Consider the following 22,182-nt stretch of genomic DNA (forward strand, 5'->3'; position numbering starts at 1 on the left):
TGCTTCAGAGGCCACCCTAATCATGTTGGGTCCCAACAGGACACAAAACAGGAGGGTTGTGGTTGCCTGGCAATCACAATGTGCATAGACTTCCTGAGCAGCATTGTGTGCAAGATAGGAGGTACTAGGAAGCATGTTTGCAGGAGGAGAACTGAGTCAGAATGCTGAGCATTCCCAAGGAGATCTTAGTTGCACAGAGGAACTTGCAGGGCAAGATTTCAAAAGGATGGATTTTCAGAGGCCTGGTATCTAGCAGGAGTTACTCTGAAGGCTTCACTGCTGAAAGTTGGTAGATGGAAATTCCTGCAAATCTGCCAATGGATACAGTGCCAGTAGAATATGAGATATCCCAGGACCTGGCACGGTATCTATACAATTTTTCCTTGAGGTTCTTTTTTCCACCGAGATATCTGTCTTTTCGCTTAGCCCTCCTCCATAACATTTTCAGTGAAGCCTTTTAGGCATCATGACCACACAATATAAGAACTGGTTGTAAAATTTCTCAGAAACAAAATCGCTACAAGAAATAGTATTTGAAATCAGAGACTGTGTATGAACCTGAATTTTAAGGGCAGCCATCTGAAAACAATGAAATTACCTCTGAGCAGGTTTTAACATGTTTAACAGGTGAATACGTATGCAGGTGTTTGGATGTCAGTACTCAGAACAAAACTAATAAACTTGCAAGATAGGAAAGACCAAGGAAAGAACATAGGAAAGAGGGATAACCAGTCAATCTGATATAAAAATTTTTGAGAATGAAAGGTAATTAAAATTTCATGATGATTTAATCATGGCATTGAAGTGAAATCCTCATGTTTGTTGTCACATATGTAGTTTCCTGCCTTGGCCTGTGAAGCCCAAGGCAGTAGACCATCAAGTTACCCTATGGACATTTTTATTGTTTCCAAGATATAGCTATTACAAATTGTGACTCAATGAACATGGGGGACAGGTTTTCTATAGAAATACCCAAGAGGAAATAGTTTGATGGACTAAAACTTCCAATTCTATTCTTTTTTTATTTAAAGAGAAAAACAAATCTAAATGAAGCAAGACAGGAAAAAGATAGAAGTAATACAGCAATTCAAGAGAAAAAATAAACAGTAAGAGTTCACCAGTAAATAAGCACACATTGTCATCTTACAAACAGCTGTCCAGATTACAAAATTAAAACATACAAAGTGCAGATTAATACAGTGACATTGCAGTCAGTTCTGTTCAATGATCCAAGAAAAACTCAGCAATATGGTTCTCTATCCTACACATTTAAATAAACTTGCAGTTATATCCTTTAGATCACTTTCCTTCCTCTCTTTTTAGGCTAACAATCACACATTTTAGTTTCCATTACTTCCACAGTTTTTTTAACTTTTTTCTTTGAAGAGGAAAAGAAAAAAGATTTTTAAAAGGCCAAAAAACCGAAAACAAAACAAGACAGACCAAAGAAAAACCCAATGTGACAAAGCAAAACAGAGTCAGTTAGATGAGGAGGATATACATAAGATAAAATGAAAAAAAAAAAAAAGGATTACTAGGTGATCAACAATGGTTACCATTATGCCTCTTGTTATCCTAAAAAGAGTAGTCTATATCAGCTCGTATAAAAGAATTGAACAAAACTGTACATAAGACCAATAAAACCACATTGGAGAGCTTACAGGATTCCAAAGAAGATAATAGGCAAATAATAATGGGCATCATACAATATCTGGTTGCCTTCCAAATGGTTTCCCTATACCCTCAAACTTGATACTATTAAGCAAAACAGAATATAATAAAATCAGTCAGAACAAGATGTGGAGAACACTACAGGGGTTCAAATCAGGTTAGCAGAGAAGCAAAAAATTACTATAATCTATCGCACTATTTTTAATTTAGTTTTCCCTTAGTTAAAAGATACTATGAAATAAATTAAAGGAAAGGAAAAGAGGGGGAGACTGAGATAAAAAAGAACATATCAATAGAACAACACCAGTCAGAACGGAAAAATTTAACTATCATTGTGTTTCACCTCCAGATAGCTTGACATTAATAGTAGTTACCATAGTGACTCTTTCCTTGAAATATTTGAGTCTAACTTCATATCCTATAGCATCAAATTTATCAAGACAGTGTGAAACTGTTCAAGAGAATGAAACTATTGTAGGGTATTTAGAACCAGCTAGCAGAAACCAAACATCAATTTCTATATTATCTCTTTGTCTATAAAAAACTTGCTTATACTATTACATACATTAAGATTTAATAAGATAGCACATGTTAGAACCAACGGAAATAAATGAACGACAACTTGATGGGACTTCAAAATAGGATGATATTAAATCATCGCTAGCTATTACACTCTTATTTTCTTCAAAATAATTATTTGTAGTATCACAGACAATAAAATAAAAACACCCAAATTAAAACCATTCCAATTAATGAGTGAAAGCATTATATGGCTTCAAACCAGTGTGAATGGGAATCATGATTACCACGTACTTTCATGTATTCTTATTGAATCTTACACTAGGGAAACTATTTGGTATTTATACAAGGTGAGTTTGATTTATTTCACTTACGAGTGTGGTCTCGAGCTGCATCCATTTATTTATAAATGTCTCAATGTGATCATTCTTTATAGCTGAGTAGTACTCCATTGTATAAAAATACCACAACTTTTTTATCCATTCCTCAGTTGATGGACACTTAGGTTGTTTCCAAGATTTGGCTATTACAAATTGTGCTGCTATAAACATGGGTGCACATATATCACTGTGGTATGATGCTTTCATTTCTTCTGGGAATATGCCTAGGATTGGAATAGCTGGGTCAAATGGTGCTTCCAGTTCCAGCTTTCTGAGAAATCTCCAGACTGACCTCCACCAGTCTATACTCCCACCAACAGTGCAGGAGAGTTTCTTTTTCCCTGCAGCCTCTCCAGCTTTTGTGGTTGGTGGTTTTCTTCATCTTGGCCATTCTTTCAGGAGTGAGATGAAATCTCAGTGTGGTTTTAATTTTCATTTTTCTAATGACAAGTGATGCTGAGCATTTTTTCATATATTTATTTGCCGTTTGTATTTCTTCATCTGAAAATTGTTTATTCATCTCCAATGCCCATTTTTGGATGGGGTCTTTGAATTTTGGGGGTTTGATTTTTTTAATCCAATTCTATTCTTCTGTGAAGTCGCCATAGTGATTTCCAGAGTTTCTGCACCAGTCTATGACCCACTAAAAATCAGTAATGTTTCTTTTTCTGCACCAATAATTTTTATCAGTTTTTTTATGATAGCTATTCTTTCCGGAGTGACAGGAAATCACAATGCTGTTTTAATCTGCATTTTTGAATGACCAACGATTGTGAACATGGCTTCATTTTCTTATTTGCGATGTTTTTATCTACATCTGAGAACTGTGTGTTCATCTCAGATACCCATTTTTGGAGATGGTCTTTGAATTTGGGGTCCTGGATGTTTTTCACTATTTTATATGTTGTGAGTGTAATTCCTTTTTCTGAGGGGTTGTTGTCTATCATTCTTTCCTTTTCTGTGGGATTTTTGTTTACTCATTTGGTGATTTTTTTGAAATGCAGAAAATATTCAATAATATGACCTCCCAGTTATTGATTCTTTAAGTGTTTCCTGTTGAGCTTGCAATTTGTTCATGAATTCTCTGCCTTCCTCTGTGTTACCAAGATTTGTACCCACCTTGCTTCCAGTAGAGTTAATATTTCTGTTTTAATAATTATACTGTGGTCCATTTAGAATTTAGTTTATTACATGGTGATATATATGAGTCTAGTTTCAATCTTCAGTATGTGAAAAGCCAGTTTGTTCAACACCATTTATTTAAGTGCCTATCCTTCTTTCATGAACATACATAACACCTTAGTGAAATATCAAGGACCTGAGTGTCTTTGAAGTTGTGTTTGCATATTCTAATCTGTTCCATTCATTCTCAGGTCAATTTGTTTGACAGTACCATGCTGATTTCAACACTGTGGCTTTGTATCATAGTTTCAATCAAGGGATTGAGATGGCTGTTGCCTTGATTTTGTTTTCAGAAGTGCCTTTGGTATTGTAGGTATATTTTGTTTTGAAATGGATTGTGGGAATGCTTTCTCTAGATCTGAGAGGTACATTAATGATATTTACATTGGTATTGCATTAAATCTGTATAAAACTTTTGGTAATACAGCCATTTTCACTGTATATTTTTCCTTTCCTAGATAGGGAATATACATGCAAATTTTAATATCTTCCTCATGTCTTTTTTAAATGTCACATAATTTTCAACATATAGGTTTTAAAAATTCTTCCATTGACTATATTCTTAACTATCAATTTAGATACTTTTACATTCTAATCTAATTTTCTTTGTATAGTTTGAGGCAATATTTTCACATAGATTTCACCAAAATCATTACTCAAAGGTAAATATTTCTATACTACAAATGCATAGTGTGCAATTTAAAGAAGCATTGTTCTGTCTCTTAAATAAACCAATGAAGGGAATGACACTTTTCAATATGATTTGCATAAAATCAACTTGGTAAATTGAACTGAAAAAGTTTTATTTGCATCAATCAATAAGTAACATAGATTGTAGTATACCATTTACTAAATTACTGACTCAAAGATGTATTACTTGAGTAATTAATGCATTTATTTTTTATTTCATATCTTCTTTACATTTGGGGATTAATTGAGAGTGATTTTAATCCTGGATCACTAAAAAATCACTTTCCTTGGGGGTTAAGAATTATGTTGAGGCAGAGGTCTTGTTGCAGATATTCTAGTTACTATAATATCTAGAAAATGTTATATCACATAGTCATTGTGGATTTATCTCAGAAGAACACAAACATCCTTAGGATGTGTAAAGATTCATAATGAGTGCCTAACATGTAAGAAAGCTCACTCTATATTCCTAGATGCAAGCAGGAAAAGAAGAGCTGTTGTGTATGGTTTTCTTTTTCAGTATTAGAACTAAGTTGTTTGTTCTGTGGTCTTAAGCCACTTGTCTGAGTAAGCAAATGTTGAGTAATTCAATAGAAGGAGTAATATTCTTAATTTAGAGAATTCATAATGCCCAAGATTCAAAGATTTTAGAGAACTCTTGCTTGACATTTAAATGAGACATTCAAATTATTTTCAGCTTTTAAAACAATCATAAGCCACTGTATTAAACATTCTGTTTTAAAACTGTCAGATTTAGTTTTTTTCAAAAATTTATTTAACACATATTATTTGATATTTGATCATTTTAATGAAAGAGAAAAACAAAGACATATATTTGTTTGAAATTGGGTAGGAATGAGTATTCATACATTTCAGAGAAACCCGGATTTTCTGAAATGATACATATTTTACAAAGGAAAGCAAAGTATGAAAGAATATATTGTAGAAATTTTGGCAAGAATTTCACTTGAAAAACAGCATGACTGTGTTGTGTCCTTGATCTTTTACAGTGTTCCCTTGATGTGACATAAAATTTAGGTAGAGTTTTTGCCACTCATGATGTCCTTGTGTAATATTAATGATATTATTAGTAAGAGAATAATGTCATGGTCCATTCTTTTATCTGTTTGTTTACAAATATTTCTTGATCAGTGTGACCAGTTTGATAACTGATACTAATGTTATCATACATTTGATGAAATGGTGTTCATAGTCATCAAATGTACATGTAAGGTTTTCTGATTGTGAGGTCAAAATGCAAATTCTGATGTACAAAGTAACTGATATTGAAAACATAGCTATACTTCACTTCCCTTTTGGCAGCATGACAATTACAATGTTGTGAAGTAACATATGAAATTCTATAAGCTATTCCAAGGTATTTGGTACATATTTTTATATGTTTTTTTTTTTTAATGAAGAGCTTCAAATGTCACAAGATTCCAGGACACATTTCAATCTTACTATCCTATGCATAACTTGATTCCCAGAAAACAGTTTTGCAAAGCCAAAAAATGGTCAATATCTGAATTTCAGAATATTAATTACTGTAAACCTGATGTCAGGGATTGATCATGATAAAAGTACAAAATTGCCATTGGTTGTATTTTACCTTGTGCAACGCCTTCCCCCTACTTATTAAGCTGGCACACCAACAATTACCTGATAGCCTATATGTTCTTCTGAGTTTGAGAAGAGGCTCCAGAATATTGCAAGAATTATAGCCCTCACATATGTGTTCTTGAAAATCAGTTCTCAAATGCTAAAAATAAGACCTTTCAAGTAAATTTTGCTTGACTAAATCTCAATGAATGCTGTTTGGTTCCAAGTAAACCAGAAGTTGGTGGACTTCCTTGAGTTAAAAAAAGAGCTCATACCGGTCTCCTGAGTATTGGGTAGTGCAAGACACAATTAAGGTATCTGATTTATTTCTTGAAAGCAGAGAAAAATGGTTTGCATTGAAGCTTTCTCCAAATATGAGAAGCAGATTTCTTTGTAGAATGGCATATTTTGAATCTCTTCCTGCAGGCAGGTAAAACTAGTTCAACACTTTGCAGAGATGATGCCTTCAAAAGTGTTGCAGAGGTTCTAAATATTGATGAAATGATCTACTCTGTTGTTCCTGTGGATGGGCTGGAAAGTGAAGACAATGAAAGTTCCATTCTTGAATTATGGTGAGAAAGAACTGTTTGACAGAAATATTTGGAAAGATAAGAATGAGAGCTTTCACCAGCAGCTGAAATGCTTACTGCCTCAGCTGTATGAGGAGGCAAAAAACATAAAAATTCAGACTTAGAATGATTGGTTACACTATTACACCTATCTGTAATTTCAAATACAGCTCAAAGCAATAACTTTAACCACAGTAGTGTTGATTTACATGGAGAAACCATTTTTTAATTACTGTAATATATTTCTAAGCAAATTCTTTGTCTTTGCCAAATAGTAGTTGTGAATCTCTAAAAGTGCAGTGCATGTGCATTACTAATTTATCATGCCTAATTAAATCTTATATTAACAGTAGTTTTCACTTCCTTATCTGATTTATCTGCATGTAGATCCTACACAATATCACACAATTAACAATATTTAAATTGCCAGGATTTTCTCTTCCACAATCTTTTTTCAAATGCTCCTGTTATAAGGAAGTGCTGAACTAATCGAAACTATCCAGTGTGACTGTATTCAGAAAATCTAAGGGGATCTTAAAGAAGTGCGATTTCATGTTGTTTTCAGTGGTGTCTCAGGTGTGTTTTGGTATTAATGCATATTATATTTCAGTACTTGTGGTATTATGCCTATCTCTTTCATCAAACCCAGTGAGCATCCTTTGTGCATGCAATATTCCTTCTTTTTTGAAAAATAAATATGTTTTCCCTAGGGCTTTGTGCATATGAGTTATATTTAGTTGGAAAGATTTCATTTCCTTGGAAAGTAGACATATGCAGTCTTTACTTAAGAATCATCAGAGGCATAATGGAACAGTACTAGTGGTTATGGGTGCTTATAATTTTTCTAGGTACTGTAGAACTTTTGATAATTGCAGTTTTCTTCTTTCTTATAAATCATAGTGTTTGTGTCAGTGTGGCATAGTGTGTGTGTGTGTGCATGTTTGTCAGGGCAAGTGTAATTCTCTCCTTAGACAGTGAAAAATAGCATTTATGAAGAATCTTAGAAATCAAGGGAAGCAATTGCTTTGAATTATTAAATTGATTTTTGAACCTGGATGAAAATCCTAAAAAAAAAAATTGGAAATTGAACATGTACTACTATAAAGAAAAAGGAATTAATTGGGTTCTTATTTTTTTTTTCTTTCTTTTCCAGTACCGGGGATCAAACTCATGACTGCCTGCATGCAGGGCAAGTGCTTTTGCTGCTGAGCTAAATCCCCAGTCCCTGAAAAAGGAATTAATTGATTAAGTTAGTTAAATTGAATAAGGAAATGAGGAACATAAATTATTTTAGCATATCAATATTTCAAATGAATAATTGCATCAAAAGACTTCAAAAAGTGTCTGCCAATAGATTCATATATGCATAAGTTCATTCATCAATCCCAAAGATTAAAATAGAATAGAAATTCTATGAAAATTGTAAATTATGAAAATTATCAAATTTAAAGGAATGGTTAAGAAATAATTTAATACATTACTTATGATACATTACAATTCACAATATCTTTCTAATTTTTGCTAAATTTCAAAAATGAACAAGGAAGTCAGTTAAGGATTTTACATCATTTGATAAGACTAAAAAGATTGCCACAGTGTTCTAATAACAGACATGTAAACATACATAAAATCTCACAAGTTATTTTACATGTTTGAAATGAGATAGAAGTTGACAGCCAGGAATAAATACATTTAAAATACTGGGAGACACAAAACATCAATTGATACAAAAATGACCTCTCATGAATTGACCTAGGAGTTGCATTTCTAGATTTGTCTTCCAGTTATGCAGAAATTTTTGAAACAGTAATATACAAAACACTGCAACATAAAGCATCAAAATGTCTTCCAAGAAGCACCATGCATGATAACTCGCTAGACACACAATAGCCACAATTCAATACTTGTTGATTCCTCAGGACTTTGTGATGTAGTTCTATAATAGTTCCATAATATCCTTTGCTTGATATTTATTAATTTTGATTTGTGGAATAAGTCAAATTTGGTGGAAGGGGAATCTATGCCAAAAAACAAGATTCATTATTGTATAAAATTAGGATTTTCCATTGCCTTTTATGAAGTGCACTATTTAATTTATCATCTTCATTTTATTTTTTCAGGTACATACAATTTTGCATCATTATCAATAATCTGAATACACATGCAGCAATTCTTTTTCAGTTGAAAGATTCATTCATTTATTGCAGAATTTTAAAAGTATATATCCTGAATAATAATATAACATTTATTTTGATTTCATTAATTTTGTTTTAATTCATTAGGTTAAATATAATACAACCATACCTACAGTTATGAAGAAATGTTCATTTGTATTACTGTACAACCTGAATTTGTAACAGAATTAAACACCTGTAAGAATACTTATTCCTTAAAATATTTATAAAAAATATATTTTGTTACTGTCTTTCAAGATATAATTTAATCTTTTTATGGAAAAGTTATGTAGTCTCTCCACAAATGTTGGCATTTTCCTTGCACTTTGATACCAATAGAAAAACCTTACTCCCAAGATGCCTCTGACATGGGAAAGAAACTTTATGTAAAAATTCATATTCCTGGTGAAACATTCGATGGCAGGAATTAAAATTTTCTATTGACAAAGTCAACATTATGAAATACAAAGCATTTTGAAGACACTGTTTCAATTATGCATCAATGGAAATACTAAGCCCTATAATAGTCATTCAAACATCTGAATTAATCTGTAGACACTGTCAGGTACAAAAGTCTTGCTTGCTTTCAAGCCTTTATCACATATGTGTTTTGACAACCCATAGCTTCTTTTTATGGAATGCTATCTTTCACCTTTCACTTTAATATAGTATATATTTTCCCTACTTTTGTATATCACTAACCATCAGCTCTGATCATGATTCAGATATAACAAATTGGCATTTTTAGGTTAATGTGTGAGTCTCTCCTAGACCTTGGGTCCTGACCTCATAATGAAAGCTGATTTATAGTAAGTAAACCTCACTGTATCACAGGGTATGGCTGAGGCCTATAGTGGTTTGTAAAGCCAGAGATATCTCAAAGGGCAAGATAATGCCACAGCTGCAGACTCTTGGCTCAAACACCAAGTATTTAGATAAAGACTGCAGCTGCATATATTATTCCTACAGTCTCATTCCTACCATTTATTCATATAGTACTTTTCTATTAACTTGCCTTCATTCTTTACTTGAAGATGTCCTCTAAGTAGCTCCCAGTGTTCAGCACATTGCCTGCACTTTTCTCAGTTTCCACATTCCTTGGAGGACTTAATAAATTGGGAAGTCTTTAAAAGCCTTTGTCTTAGCCCTCAGAGTCTTGAGCTCAGCTAAAGGGTTTGGAATTTCCCAGAGCCCTAAAATAATCTGTCTCATTGTACTTAAACATCCACTGTACACCCATTTGGGAGCTCAGGGATTTAGTTTGGACACTCAATAACTGGTGTAGAAATAGGGAACAAAAATCCTTATACTAGCAATTTTAACCTGAATGAGTAAGTCCATGGGCAGGTTGGGAAACAGAGGAGGCCTTTCAAGATGAAACTTTCAACGGGGATGCCTATAAAGATGAGGGAAGAAAAAGGTGAGTCTTTCCACTTTGAAAACCCATTTGATCTGGGAGTAAGTTATGGGACAAAGTTGTCAGCCAATGAGCCAAGTTTTTATATAGCTCATTCAAAGACTGCATAAAGGCTCAGTCACTCATGTGCCAAAGAAAGACTTAACAAATATAATCCATAGTTTCCTCAAGCAGGCACTACAGACATTAATTTTTTTTTGGAAATAGTCAAAACAGTTCCTTAAAAGAAACACAGGGCAGGATAAAGCAATTCCCTGGAGAAATTTTCAATTTGGAATCTCTACCATTCAGGTTTCAATCTTTTAAAGAGTTTCCAGTCAATAGTCTCTGATTTGGACATGGCGGGGAGAGAACACACTTCTGAGGTATGTGTCACCAAAACAAAATCTTTAGAGGTATCACCTGAGCATGGCACAAAGGCTTTCAAAATATATGTCATATGGCTCTATCCAAAAAATTACAGGTAGTGTAGAAACAGGCAGCCACATCAGGAGAAAATAATATCCTCACTCCAACTCCCCAGGTGAAAATTGAAAGAGATGCTAATAATCATGAGTAATTTAATTGTATGCCTTTTGACATAACAACTGCTGAAATATCTTAAGAAAAATGTGGACAACAATGAAGTCTAAATTCCCAGTCTAAAAACTGTGTGGGTCCCAATCCACGTCTAACATTAAATGAAAAAATGCTTTCTGGTACAAAGTATGAGTGGCATTTCACAAACAGATTCAGTGTCCTACAGATATCTCTCTGCATTTATCTCTCTAAACTTAGTTTGAAAATCTAAGGCAACTTATTCCAGAGGATGGGGCTCTGGAGATGTCTGTTTTACATATTCTGCAAAAATACCAGGAACCATTATTTCAATTTTCATGAAACTATAACTGGCCTCTCACAGGCAGGTATCACATACAGAATTGTGAACATTTTAATTTTATTGTTAACACATGAAAATGCTAATCACAATGGCAAGCTGGCTTTAAATCCTATGATGTAAACTAATGATTTAAAAACATATAGTTGAGCATGGCATGATATTCAAGCTGAGTAATATACAACAATAATGATGGCTGAGTTTATGTCTGGTCTTTAAAATGCTAAAAAGGAGTAATATAATGCTTTACTTGTGGAAAATGTAAGAAATTACTGCATTCTTGCTAGATCTAATATGACTGATGCTGCAGCTGCAGTACCTCAAGTAACATTTGCAGGATTAGATCTTCCTGTAGCTTATAGGGTCACACTCACTGAAGGTGACAAAACACACCCAGCTTCCACAGGAATTTGGGATTCCCATTTGAAGGAACAGTTTGCCTTGTGATGGGAAAGCCTGATCTAAATATAAAATGAATAGCTGTTTTGAATAGTGTAACTGATATTGATTGTTGTGATGATATACAAGTTCGTAAATAGTCTATGGATCTCTGGGTTTGTGAACAAGGAGACTATACGATGCACTTGATTTTGTTACATATAAAAGCCTTCTTTTGTGAAACACAGGCAGTTCAGTAGAGAAAAAAAAAAACAGAGTAACTCTACAAAAATTTTGTTTTATACAGAAAGTGACTAAATCATGACTATGTGTTTTAAAATATTCATGAAAAATACTTATAAGGTCTAATAGAGAGCAGTGTAGATGTGTCTGTAATTGCATTAAGTAATGGCCTTACACATAGCCACAAAAAGTGCTCTTATGTCCTGTATTGCACTGGCAATCCATAAACAGGTGCTACAAATTGCCTCACCATTTATTTATAATAAACCAGACCAACAAAAAGGTTTCTTTTTACCTTATATGGTGTCTAATTTAGTTAACTTGTGAGAAAGTGATTTGTGATAAAAGTGGAAATTAATTCCTAATAGTGTTTCTGATTTTAAAGCTAAACAAACCTGATCCTATTTGAAAACTTAATAAAGAAATACAGGTCCTAAAATTAAGAAAATGATATTTAAAATGAGATATTGGAAACACAAAGTCTAGAACAAATCTTACAGGTAATTAAATAGCCTGTTAAGATTAAACCTAAAAATGACAGCTAAGGTAATGGATTATCAGCAGGGGTTAATTTTCTTGGACCAAGGCCAGTGATGCTTCTCTCCACAAAAAATAGCTATGCCTTTACAATATAAATCTTATAGCCTCCTTGGGTAGGTACAATATTGAGGCATTACTAATGAAAAACTAACTCAATTACACAAATTTGTCTAAGAATAATTATGACTAGCACATTTAAACTGTAAGTTTGCCCTTAAAACACTCCTGCTGCTGTTATTCAAAAAATCCAGCAAATGGAGGTTTTCACAACATTTGATAAATGTAAATGTTTGCTTACCAATGAGGGTGCTGCAGCCAAGACTGCCAGATCCAACAACATTCCCATAGACTGGCCTCTCCTTATAGTTGATTTAAAATATTGCTTTATTTTCATATTCTACTTTTCCCCATAGATATATCAAGTTGTGCACAATACAGCTAATAATGTAAAAAGTGGGTTTAATGCTTGTATCTTTTTTTGTGTTATTTTTCCTTTTTATCAGTACCAGGGATCAAACTCATGACTTCCTGCTTGCAAGGAAGTTGCTTATGCCACTGAGCTAAATCTCCAGTGCCTAATGTATCATACCAGGTAAAATACCAAAGAAATATGCGGCCTTGATAGATGGCACAACCAATGCTAATGACAGATTTATGTGACCCCTAACCCTACCTGGGCCCAGAGAAACTGCCAATCAGACAAAAAATTTACCTCTGGCTCCATAAAGAGCCTAAAAAAAATGATTGATCCAACAGACTGACTTCAAGCCACAACTCATGAAGCTAAAATCATAGTCACCAAAAGGAAAATTTCACTAACCACTAAACTTTTTGGTTGACTTAATGGCTCTGCTGGCATGATCTACACATATGACTCCTGATCAGGAGTAGAGAAATATACTTATGTGTCTGATACAACACTACTTAGAATCATTACTTAAGCGATTCCCAACCTCAGATTTAGCATAAATTAGACTTAACTCCCTAAATTGTAGCATTACAAGTCCCTTAATTTCGATGTAACTCCCTTGAAGTAACACAAATCTATAAATTCTTGGGAGGATATAAAAAAACACAATGCGCTATCTATCAAAATAGATAATATCCTCCTAAAAATGTTGTCAATGTGTCAACAAAGGCAAAATTTTTCTTGACAAATTCAAGATTTGGACAAACTTTCTGATACTTTAGATCTATTCAATCGATCCATATATGGAAAATCATACTTATGGCTTCATGTTGGTACACTTTCAGTATTCTGTGTGTTTTTCATTATTCAGTTTACAATCTCTTAAAGAGGAGGATAGACAGTCGAATTAGTAGACAACATTCAATCATGACTTTAACATAAGCCATTTTATTATACAAACTAAAGGGGGGAGATGTTGGAGACCACTATTCAATGGCAATGAAAAAAATATTTGTTTTTATACCAGGCACCAAACTCATGACTTTTTGTTTTTCCAGCCAGCAAATACACTGCTGATTTAAACCTCAGGCCAAAGATTTCAAATTAACTAGTTGGGTTTCTATGTTTTTCTGTAAATCTGCCCAGGTCTCAGCCCCTTTCCTAGCAACAGAAAGTTAAGTATGTGATCCTCTATGAATTCCTAATCCTGGCTGTGACTTTTTGTGTCCTGTGAGACCAGAGATACCTCCAATGGCAAGATAAGGCCACAGCTGCAGACTTGTAGCTAAAATATCAATTAAGTAAATAGAGACTGCAGCTGCCAAAATTATTCCTAGAGTCTCATTCCTATCATATCTTCATAATAATACAGATCTACTATTCTGACTTGATTCATTTCATGGAGATGCTCTTAGAGTGCCTGCTCATTTTCTATATTCCCCAGTTTCCCTGCCCCTTTTTGGACCTAATAAAATGGGTAGTCCAGAAATGTCTTTGCCTTAAGCCTCAGAGTCTCCAGGTAATGGATTTTGACACTCCTGGTGCACAAAAATTATATATTTTCTCTCATTGTATTTAAACTTCCACTCTACCCTCATTTGGGAGATTGAGGAACTTGGTCAGGACTCAATACCTAGCCTTTCCCTCCCATTTTGGATTAGCTCTAGAGTTTTGTATTCATCCACATATTATGTACTGTCCCCCTAATTGAAAAAAAAAAAATCATCCTTCCCTGCCTTTTAAAATTAGCCAAAATCATGCATTACCTCAAAATTCTTTAATTCTGTTGGCACCTTCACACAGTACTACACCAATGACATGAGCACTGTTGCCTTCTGGAGAATGAGCAAATATTTCCCCTATCATGGCTATAAGTGTCAAGAGCATGCTTTTATGACACTATAAATACAGTCTTTTAATCCACTTTAGATTTACCACAGCTTGTGATCATAATTAGTTTAAAGAATTCACCTGAATAGAAAATCTTTTACTTATTCACACATGATTTTTACAATATTTTAATAGCTTTTTCAATTTGGGATTCTTTCCAGCAATTATTCTAATATACTCTTTACTATTCCACAATAGAAAATGGAGCAGCTTTACTTTTTTTTGTTGTTGTTGTTGTTGTTTTGTTTTTGTTTTTGTTTTTGTTTTTGTTTTGGTCTTTTTCCTTTTTATTGGTACCAGGGATTGACCCAATGACTACAAGCTTGCAAGGCAGGCGTTTATGCTGCTGAGCTAAATCCCCAGCCCCAAGCTTTACCTTTTCATTGCATAACTAGATTGGAACATTGCTTTTAAATTCACAGCACTTTTAATTATTATTTTGTGCTCCTTGCTGCTTACATACAGCACAGACATGCCTGCAATCCAACATTATTGCAAAGCTACCTATTCAATATTTGACTAAATTTTAACTTGTTTTTCATGATTAATAATGTCACTTGCAATTGGCCTATACTCTGGCAAAGTCTCTTGACATAAAAGTACTGAAAGTTTTCAAAACATCATACCATATATAGTCCAATGTCTTTGGAAACCAAAGACATTGGAAATAATGTCTTTGGAAACAAAGACATTAATATTACAATATGTTTCTCAATTATTTTGGCTATTAAGGAAATACATATACATTACCAATGAATTTAATTGAGAGAAAAATCACGAGTAGGTTGATATTATATTTACATCATTTTTCATCAAAATGACAAAAATGGTACATGAAGTCTTCTCATAAACAAGAAATGACGTATTCCTACAGTAAAAGAAAAACTGTAAAAGTTTTACTTTCACTGTGATCAAAATGTGATTCTTATTTCCAGGTAACTTAAGAGGACACCCTGAATTTTAGAAATTTTCAGAATTCATAGTGCTTCATGACAAAACAATACAAAGCACCTAACTAAATTTAATAATAATAATAATAATAATAATAATAATAATAATAACTATACCTTGTTTTCTATTGAGGAAAGGATTCTAGATCTTATGCCAGATAAATGTCATATTTTTTGAACAATTGTCTCTAAGAATTCAAACGTTTATAGCATTTTTTCTACAATGTTAATCAAAATCTAATCTCAGATGTACAAAACAGGACTTGATTTGATTCAGTAGAAAAGTATATTCAGAAGAGCCATAATGTTTGAAGAGTTACCATGTTGTTCACAGAAAATTTATTCAGAAATTTAAGGAAAGACCCCCAAAATAATATGATACATGGAACAGCAACTTATAAAAAAAGCATACACCTCCACAAAAATTATGTTGTGCTTGTTACCTTTTATCATTATTGACACAAAATTTAGGAAATGCAAAGTTTCTTACACTTCTCAGTTTTCAATGCACACTCACTTGGTTTCAAAGCAATATGACACATGTGGCTTCTGTGGATGAACAATTTAAGAAACAAACAGAATACATGAAGCAGATTCCAAGAGATATACAGGAAATCAAAAATTGCATCAAAGATTGTCACAACCAACTAAATGAAAATGAAGACAGAATTTCAGACCTCGAAGAAAATATTGCAGCTAGTGAACAGGAAAGGAAAGATCTTTAAAAATTAAAAGGAATCAGGAAATAACAATTCATCAGGTACAAGATGATGCAAAGAAAAGCAACATAAGGTTAAAAGGGATAAATGAAAATGAAGGGAACAACACAAAAGATATAAAAAGGCTATTCACAGAAATCATAGCTGAAAATTTTCCAACGTGAGAATGGAAACTGACATTAGGATTAGTGAAACGTATAGAACTCCAAATAGTCATAACAAAATAAAACCACACCCAGACATATAATACATTTAACAACACCTTCCCAGAAATCCAACATAAGTGTATAATACTAAAAGCTGTCAGAGAGAAAAGACAGATCTTCTATAAAGGAAACCCTATCAGAATCACAGAAGGCATCTCAACACAAACAATGAAGTCAAGAAAATCATGTAGTAAATAATTTCAATTCCTAATGGAAAATGATTTTTGACTTAGACTGATGTACCCTGCAAAACTATCATTCAAATTGAATGGAGAAATAAATTACTTCCCTGAAAAAGAATGCTGCAAAATTTCATGAACACCAATCAAACCTGCAAAGAATACTGAAAAATGATCTAAATACACATATGAAAAAACCACCGAGCAAGGAAGATAACTAAACAGAATGGAAAGATAAAGGTGTAACAGAAGAAAGATAACATTTCAACAAATAAGCAAATATATAACAGTTATAACCATTAATGTAAATGGTCTCAATTCACCAACTGAATGAAATAGACTGGCAGAATTGATAAAAAGAAGTCCAATCAAGTCCAACCAAGTAACCCATATAACCTAAAAGGAAACTCACAGACTGAATGTCAAAGGATGTAAAACAAGACTTCATGCAACAGGAACTGAAAAGAAAGTGGGATTAGCTATTCTTTTTGCAGATAATATGAACTTAAAAACCAAGAATGATCCAAAGATATAAAAAAGTTCTAGTTAGCGGAAAACTTAAAGAGGAAGAGATATCTATGGTAAATATTATTCACAAAATTCCAGAATTCTCAGCTATATAAACCAAATATTAATAGAAATGAAAGATCAAATTAACAATAATAACAGGAGATCTTAACACACCATTGACACCAAAGGACAGATCAACCAGAAAGAAAATCAGCAAAGAAATAACAGAATTGAATCACACCTTTGGATGAGTGGACTTGGAAGACATATACACAGTGTTCTATCCAACAACATCAGAATACATATTCTTGTCAGTAGTACATGGGACATTGTTTAAAACAGATGATATACCACCCATATAACATATTGAAATAAATGCAAAACTGTTGAAATTAAACCATGCATGTTATCAGATCATATTGCATTGAATCTAGATATTAATGATAAAAGAAAATGTAAACTCTCACAAACAAATGGAAAGTAAACCATACACGCTGGAAAAATCAATGGGTCACAGAGAAACTTAAAGAAAAATTAAACAAAACCTACAAGCAAATGAAAATCTAAATACAACTTCCCAGAATCTGTGGGATGCAATGAAAGCTGTGTTCAGAGGAAAATTTATTGCACTGAGTTCCCAAATCAGAAAAACAGAACGCATACCAATGAAGACGTTGTTCCTACAAGACAAACATCTACAAATGGGAGAGAAAGTCAAGCACAAAGCCAACAGAAGGGAGGTAATTTTAAAGATCAGATCAGAAATTAATAGAACAGAGACTAAGAAAACAATCTGAAAAATCAATGAATCAAACAGGTGGTTCTTTGAAAGAATAAACAAACTTGATGAGTCTCTACCAAAACTTATTAAAGAAAGAAAGGAAGAGCTCAAATCCATGCAATAAGGAATGAAAAAGGTGAAATAACTATATACTCTGTGGAAATACAGATCTTCAACACATATTTCAAAAACCTCTACTCTCATAGGTTTGAAAACACAGATGAAATGGAAAGATTTCTAGAAACATATGAACTACCAAAACTCAGTCCAGAAGATGTAAAGCTGCTAAGTAACCCAATTTCTATTAATGAAACTGAAAATTTATAAGCCCCTACCTACAAAGAAGAGCCCAGGACCAGACTGATTTACTACAAAATTCTATAAGAAATATAAAGAATACATAATGCAGGCCCAGACTGATTTACTGCAAAATTCTATAAGAAATATAAAGAATACATAATGCCAAAATTCCTTAAACTCTTCAACGAAATCAAAAGGGAAGCAATTCTTCCTAAGTCATTCCTGGAAGCAAATATTATACTAGTACCAAAGCCTGAGAATGACCCACCTAAAAAAGAGATCTAAAGACCAATCTCCTAATGAACACAGATGCAAAATTCCTCAATAAAATGTAGGTAATCAGGATGCAGCCAATCAAGAAGATTGTACACCATGACCAAGTTGGATTCAGCCGAGGCATTTAGAGATGGTTCAATATGCATAAGTCAATAAATATAACCCACCTTATCAATAAAGGCAAAAGTAGGAATCACATGATCATCTCTATGGATGCAGAAAAACTTTTGATAAGGTCTAACACTCATTCATGATAAGAACATTACAGAAAATTGGAATAGATAGTCTTTACCAATATGATAAAGGCAACCTATGACAAACCTACAGAAAGCATAATGTTAAATGGCCAAAAACTGAAGGCCTTTACCTTAAAATTAGGCACAAGACAAGGATGTCCCTTATTAACTCTCCTATTTCACATAGTACCACAAACACTAGCCACAGCAATAAGACAAGAGAGAGAAATAAAAGGGGTAAAGATAGAAAAAAAGGAACTTATATTATCATTATATGTGGATGACATGATACTCTACATAGAAGATCCTCAAAACTCGACTGAAAGACCTCTAGATATAATAAATAAATTCAGCAATGTAGCTAGATACCAAATCAATTCTCAAAAATCAATAGCATTTCTATTCACTAACAACAAAATCACTGAGAGTGAATAAGAAGTTACATTCTTTACACAAGCATCCAACAATTGAAATATGTAGGAATTAATTTCAAAGAAGCAAAAGATCTTTACATGGAAAATTATAATATCCTAAAAAAGGAAATAAAAATGATCTCCTAAAATCAACAGACATCCATTGTGCATGGATAGGAAGAAAAAAAATAAAAATGGCCATTCTCACAAAACTGTTATACAGTTTTAATGCAACCTCAATGAAAGTACCATCAGCATACTTCATAGATTTATAGAAATCAATCCTAAAATTCATCTGGAATGAGAAGAGACCTAGAATAGCAAAAGCAATTCTAAGCAGCAAAGGCAAGACAGAAAGCATCACACTCCCTGACTTGAAGTTATACTACTAAGTAAGTGTAATAAAATCAATCAATCAATCAATCAATCAATCAATAAAATCATTACGAGAATAAAAACAGAGCCAAAGTTCAATGGAATAGAGTAGGAGGTACAACCACAACTAAACAGACACTCATCCTCCTTATTTTTGATAAAGGGCCCAAATATGTTCACTGAAAGAATCCCTGTCTCTTTAATAAATGATGCTGGAAAAACTGGCTCTCCACATGCCAAAAACTAAAACTATACCCATGCCTACCATCATATACTAAACTAAAATCTAAGCAAATCCAAGATTTAATATTAAAACAGAATCACTGTCTGTTGAAAGATCAATTAAGTAAAAATATTGAATTCATAGTAATAGCTAGAAAATTCATGAACAGAAATCAAACCACATGGGAAATGCTTACCAGAATCAATAGCTGGTATCATGTCTTGTTAAAAAGTTTCTGCACGACAAAAGAAATCTCTAGCATACTGAAAAGAAAACCCACAAACTGGGAAAAAAATCTTAGTGCACTATCCCTCAGAAAAAGAAATTCTGTCTAAAATACATAAAGAATTAAAAAAAAAAAAACAAACCCTCATAATTAAAAAAAAATCAATGATGTGCATCTTAGAGGAATACACAATTGGCAGGTGAAGAAATACAAATGGCAAATAAATACATGGAAAAATGTTCATCATCATTTCTTGTTATAGAAATGCAAATTAAAACCACACTGAGATTCCATCTGACTCCTGACAGAATGGCCAGGATCAAGAATACTGACAACAATACATGCTGGAGATGCTGTGGAGAAAAGCGATCTCTCCTGCACTGTTGTTGAGAGTGTAGAAGGATGCAGCCACTGTGAAGCTCAGTCTGGCAATTTCTCAAAAAGTGGGATTGTAATTTCCATTTGTTCTAGCTATTCCATTTATAGGCATATTCCCAGAAGAGCAAAAGCATCATACCACAGTGATATACGTGCACCCATGTTTATAGCAGCACAATTTGTAAAAGCTGTATCTTGGAAATAACCTATGTATGAATCAATTGTCGAGTGCATAAAAAAGCTGTGATATTTTTATACAATGGAGTACTACTCAGCTCTAAAGAATAATCACACTGAGATATTTATAAATAAATGTACAAAATTTGCGGCCATACTCACAATCCAAAGGAAACAAACTCATGTTTATTAATGCCAAATAGTCTCGCTAATCTAAGTAATGGAAAGAGTACATACGGGTTTATTATAATCAATCCACGTTACATGGCTCTGAAACCTTATAATTTCTGCATTCATTAGGTGAAATTGTTTTGTCCTATTTTGTTTGATTTTATTGTCTGTGGTAGTCTAAACTGCTATTTTATAGAAAAGAAGACATTAGAATAGCCAGAACACATTTAATATCATCTTACTCTGAAGTCCTAATACACTTTTGTTTTTCTTTTGTGTTTGGATCTATCCTGTAATATCTTATTTGATACTATTTTGTGTGATAATATAAACAAATTTCTATGGAAAATGAGATAATATGATAGTGATTGTTTGTTTTTTGCTGTTTGGTTCTGAAAGTATTGTTTCACTATCTTGAATGGTTTTATACTGTTTTTTTTTATATATACTTGGTACTATCCTATACGAATCTATGCTTAACTATTTCAAACAAAGAGACACTATGGTACTCACTGTTAATTATGTGTTGTGGCAAAATATTACTTGCTTTGTTATGTTCTGATCTGCTTTATTATGTCCTCTTTTGTCTTAGTATCTTTAAAATAAATTTTTAAAAATTTATAAATATTAAAAAAACATATTGTGTGATTTTGACCAGCACTGAGAAAGAATCTGTAGGTTACTTCAGGATTGAGAGATACTAGTATTTTCATATTAAAGGAATTCTTGAGCAGAAAGTGTCAAAGATTTCAGAGTTTTACTTAAAATTTTAAATGAGCTATTCAAAAGTTTTATAGGATTGTAACTATCATGAACTGATGAAAGAACCTTCATGTATAAAAGCTATCATGTTTCTGCATTACATAAATTATTCAACATATAGTAGTTTTATTTGATATTCTTTAAGAAGGAGAAAAGAGAAGCCATTAAATTATATTAATATTGGATAGGAATGAGAGTTTTCTTGTACCATAGGAGTCTTGATTTCCTGTAATAACCCAACTAGTAACTAGGAAAACCAAAGATTTAGCGAATATGTCATAGTTTTTTGTAAGAAATTTCACTTGAGAAAAAACTGCTGATTTTATGACATAATTTTCTCACTTTCTATCCTTGACATTATCAAAAATTTTGATTTAAGTCAGCTTCTTTCCTTTTTAATTAAAATGGTATCATTAGTAATAAAAATAGTTTTAATTACTCTAATTTTTATCTTTTATATAAAACTTTATTGCTCTCCTTTCTCATTTTCATAATTCATAATAATGTTATAACAAATTTGATGAAATTCATTACTATAAATACATCTTGACATGCAAACTCTTTCATATTGTGATGAAAATGCAAATAATGAGTTGCAAAAAATTGGAATAAGTCGATTGTTGGCTTATAACTGCATTGTGTTTCACTTTGAGCAGGATCACAACTTAAATGAGAAGAAGTTACACATGTAAATATGCAAGCTATTGCAAAGTATCTTGCTTGTTCTTTCACATTAAAAGAATTGCCTAACAGGCCACA

Source organism: Cavia porcellus, unplaced genomic scaffold (assembly GCF_034190915.1).
Source record: "Cavia porcellus strain 051 isolate PalLab524CR breed Dunkin Hartley unplaced genomic scaffold, mCavPor4.1 scaffold_36, whole genome shotgun sequence".
Lineage (NCBI taxonomy): Eukaryota > Metazoa > Chordata > Mammalia > Rodentia > Caviidae > Cavia > Cavia porcellus.